We start from the raw sequence: 4,628 nt of genomic DNA, 5'->3' as shown, positions 1-4,628 counted from the left end.
AGAGAGAGTCCCACGGAGCATACCTAATTTGCGAAATTGATCGCTGGGTGTGATGTTGAAAACTGGAGGCTGAGGGAGAGCTCTATCATGTTTTGTTTTGTGTGAATAAAAGAAAATGAGGAAGAAGCGGAGATACAGAGAGGGGAATAATAGGCTGGATGCTGAAAAGCGATCGTAGGGTCAGGCCCTGGATGTCAGATTTTGGAGAAAGAGAAGACATTGATGAGCATATCCAGGGAAGGACTTCGTTGGAAAGAGCAGACACTTAAGGCTATTTTATGACGTTTTCCATTCGTTTATATGTACTTCTCCTTTCCCATTGTTGTAGGTAAGGCACAGGTGAGCTTGATTCGTTCGTTGCTTTTTGGAATGCATGCTTAAACAAAAGTGACTTCCACACTTCAAATATTCATCTGTGAACCTCCTAGACTCCTCTTAGGTGCCACCACCTGTGCATTAAAAGTAAAATGGGTCCAACCTGGGGACTCTACCTGGGAAAGTGCAATTAATATTAAGGGGGTGGGTGAGAGAGAAATGAGACAGTCTCAACAGTGGTTGCTTCCCTTACTGCAGTGGTTTTCATGTATGCTCCACACCCGATCGATCAATCCTTTCCTCAAGTCCTTTCCTCCTTTTCTCAAGCAGTTGAGAATAAGAATTCAGTGAGTTGCATCCTGGAAATGCATGGATTTCGTGGCTAGGGAAGTTCAAGTATTCCCAAGTGGGAAGATTGGGGACTGCCTACTCACTGGTACCCGGGCCATCGTTGTCTGCTGTGTCTACTTGGACTGGACTGGACAAGGGGACTCCATTTGCCTTCGCCAGCCAGGGGGAGGACGCGGTTGCAGAGGCGGTCAACTTCATGGTGACTCCAGATCCTGAGGCCTCATAGGATTTTTCTTCACTTTCCCTCTCATGTCTCTTCTGCCTGCCCAATAAGAGAGGATTCACTGCCTTTCTCTCTGTCAGGACCCATTTGGGTGTCCCTTGTGGACAGGACTGAAGTGGGCCTCTGGTTCCCCCTAGGTGTCCCTCCTGGCTTGGGCGTCTCCGGAGCTCAGGCTGGCCCAATACGGAACCCCCGGCTGGTGGGACCGCGGGGAGCCCAGAAGGCTACACTAGCGGTGGTGGAGGTGCGAGCCCCAGGTGGCAGGCGCCACAGTCAAACCCTATTCTTCCCCGTGCACCTCCTCCTCGGGGATGCACGGGGCAGCTGGAATAAAGCGGCCCCTAAAACTTCTCTGCCGACTGAATCCAAAGAGGCATGAAGTCCCAGAAGCGGGGAGAGGAACCTCACTGAGCAGACTCAGACTTCTTCCCGGCTGCCTCTCCTGGGCAGGCTCAAAAGAAGCTGATGTCGAGGATGGAACCAAAGAAAAGGCTTCATGGCAGAAAACCCCGCGATCTCGAGAGACATGAAAGTCTTAAATCCTAACGTCTAGATGAGCAGGGGGCCAAGTTGAAATCCACCCCTGTGCCCTGAACAGGAGAGTCATCTGCATGAGTTCAGAGGCCAGGAACAGGAGCGAATGTGCACATCTCTGGTTCTCAAACGGGGGCGATTTGGGCTCCCACCCTCATCCCTGGACCCCTCTGTGACACTGGGCCTTGTCTGGACACATTTTTTTATTGTTAAGACTGGGGGGAAGGGGGACGGAGAGTTTCCACTTGGCATCCAGTCAGTAGAAGCCAGGGGTGTCACTAAACATGCTTCGGTCCTCAGGCGGAGCCCTCCCCCACAAAAAATGATCCTGTCCAAAATACCAACACTGTGGAGGTTGAGAAACCCCGGTGTAGATCAATGTCCACACACTTGAGAGATGAGAAAACATGAATTCCTGACTACTGGGATGTGGGGTCTGAGGAAAACTGTGGCATCAGAGAGAACTCCAAGATCGCTGACCTGGGTATAGAGAACGATGGAGTTGGCATGGACTAAGGCGGGCAAACTGCAGGTGCACCAGGTTGTAAGGGGGAAGATCTGTTATCAAATGGCACTCGGGTCCGCTGGCCCATCGCACAGCAAAGCCAATCAACGGACACCAGGTAGTGGTAAGGAAAGAACAGCGTTTATTGCAGGGTGCCCGAGCAAGGAGAACGGGCAGCTAAAGCTCAAAAGACCCAAAATCCTGGATGGCTTTCAGGACAGTGTATTTAAAGGCAGTGTGAGGGAGAGGGTCTCAGGGTGCGTGATCAGCTTACACACAGTTCTCTGGCTGGTTGATGGTGAGGTAACAAGGTGGAGTTTCAGGAATCAACATCATCAATCTTCTGGCTCTAACTGGTCTGGGGTCTATGTGCTTGTGGTCAGCAGTTTCCCTCTGGTGGGGAATCTGGGTTCTGTAAAAACCACTTGGGAATGTGCATCAAACAGTGTTATCTATGTCCTTCAGGGAGGAACTACAGGTCCCGTGGCTCTGCTATATGACTGATATATTGTGAAAATTCTTACCAGTTCTCCTGCCCGACTGCTGTTCTTTGTTTCTGCATGTTTTCATTCCTCTAATCATTAATTCTTGGGTCAGACTTTTTGCAACTCAGGGAAGGCTCAGGAGACTGAAGTTTTTCTTTACGGAGAGCTGGGGACACGACGGGATGGGTTAACCGACAAAGCCCATCCGGGGATTGCTCGGCTTTAGATCCGGAATCCAATTTAGCGCCTTGGAGCCTGGCTTAAAAGGGTTTTCCATCCAAGCCGTCTCCGTTGCTGCATCTGCCTGAGTCCTTTTGGACAATGGAGATGCCGGCTCTCGGTGCGTGGCCCCTTCTCACCCCGGGCACATTCCCTCCCGCCTCCTCCCGGCCACCGTGCCCCTCGCACGCTCCCCGGGCCTCGCTGACCTTCTCTCCACACGCGGCCACCTCACAAAGACGCGTCACAAGGCTAGTTCTCAAGGCGAGGTGCGGCCGGGATGAGGCAACTCGCTCGGGACTTGCGGACCCGGCAGGCCCCGCGGGCGTTCGGGCTCCTTTTTTGGAGGAAGCACGGAGGGAACGGCCTTAGGGAACGATTTCTGCAACGACGGATGACCCCTCCGGAAGGCTCAAGGCCTTCCAGAGCAAAGGGAAAAGGTCACTGTAGTCCGAAGCACGAGAAAAGCCATCCACCAGCAGCTCCCTGGTGGTCCCGTGGCTAGGATTCGGCGCTTTCACCGCCGCGACCGGCTCGGGTTCGACTCCCGGTCAGGGAAACCTTTTGGGCAGCTTTCCATCCCCTGAATTGTGTTGCGGCGTGTGCTCCACACCGAGGAAAACCAGAGTGGCCGATTCCCAGGGCACCTAGGTCGTTCTCATCTCCAGGGCAGCCCTACCCCACCCGCGCCCGCACAGCGCCTCATCCCCTCATCTCCACCGCACAAGTGGCTTTCCAGGGCCTCCGAGCATCTTGCTCAGGTTTACACAGCCCTGCAGAGGTTCAACTCCCTGTGGGGTTCAAACCCACGCCCGTTGCCAGCCGGGGCGCAGGTCATGTTGAGTTCTGAATAACCGAGAGAGGCCAAGCCGAGTCTTGGTGTTAGTATCAATAGATGCCCTGGATGAAATGCTTATTAGGCGCTCGGCAGAGGTGCCTGGAGGCGATATCCACGAGGGTTGAGAGGAAGGTGAGCGCTGGGTCGGATCCTGGTGGTTGTTCCACTTGTAGATTAAGCGGCGTAGGGAGTTAACATCATTTAACTGACGTAACAAAGGCAGCAGGTGAAGTATGCGCAGAATGGAAAATTGTAACACTGCTGCCATAAGCAGAAGGTAGGAGTAAAAATCAACACCGCTACGTCAAAACGATGCTACCCACCACAATCAAGTCCCACCGTTTCTACAATGGCTGTTGCATTTATACCCTGCACACTCTCCCAGGCCCTGGGTGCGTTTTCCCTTTTCCCTTCGACGCTCACTCCGAAGACCTGTTGGGATAAATGTTGCGTCCACTGTAAGGCAACAGGAGAGAGAGCGAGAGCGTGGCAGGTGCTGCGGAAGGAGCCTCAGAGGCAGCAGGTGGCGTGTGTAGATGATGAGACAGCGCAATGGCTGCGGGTCGGTGGGTTGGGCGCCACTGCTGAAAGGCGGTCAGTCTTGTAGGCCGGGCAGTGGCATCTTCTGTGTGTTGGGTAGGCGGGAGTGGGCGATCGGTGGCTTTTCGGAGATCGGTTTGGAAGAACAGCGAGGGGAGGGGAGGGCAGGGTGTTGACCGTGCCTGCGGGGTGCATGCTCATAGTTACCGGGCACGGGAGAGACTGTGGTCACGAAGGTAGTTTTCCCAGGACGAGGCTTGTCTACTGCCCTCGGGGCGTGCTGATGTAGGGATTTGTGCTAATGAGAGATTGCGTTCGTGCTCTCCCCTGATACCTCTCGGTTCATGACAGACGACGTCTCTTCCGTGGTGTCTCGCTGCGCTCCGCTCCCCGGGCGCAGGGCGAGAGGCGCAGCCCCAGCCAGCGCTCCACAGCTTGGGAAATCGGGTCTGCACCCGCATCTTCCGGGCTTTCCTGTTTCGTGACCTAAGTGTATGGATGGGTCCTATTCTTGAGCCACGCCTCCTGTCTGTTCACAGGTGCGGGACGTGCCTTCTCCTCTAGCCCGCTTCCGGCCACGCGCGTGTGTGTGCGCGCGCCGGGACCCGCCCACTGGGC

General features: G+C 54.5%; 1 pseudogene; it reads left to right on the top strand.

Moving 5' to 3' along the window:
• The first annotated feature begins 4,209 nt into the window (after positions 1 to 4,209).
• Positions 4,210 to 4,340, top strand: LOC113616790 (uncharacterized; annotated as a pseudogene).
• The last annotated feature ends 288 nt before the right edge of the window (positions 4,341 to 4,628 follow it).

This window comes from Aethalodelphis obliquidens, unplaced genomic scaffold, assembly GCF_003676395.1.
Source record: "Aethalodelphis obliquidens isolate GAN/ISIS:26980383/991018 unplaced genomic scaffold, ASM367639v1 scaffold515, whole genome shotgun sequence".
Classification (NCBI taxonomy): Eukaryota; Metazoa; Chordata; class Mammalia; order Artiodactyla; family Delphinidae; genus Aethalodelphis; species Aethalodelphis obliquidens.
Note: the sequence above shows the minus strand (reverse complement) of the source record. Positions and strands in the feature narration are given on the sequence as shown.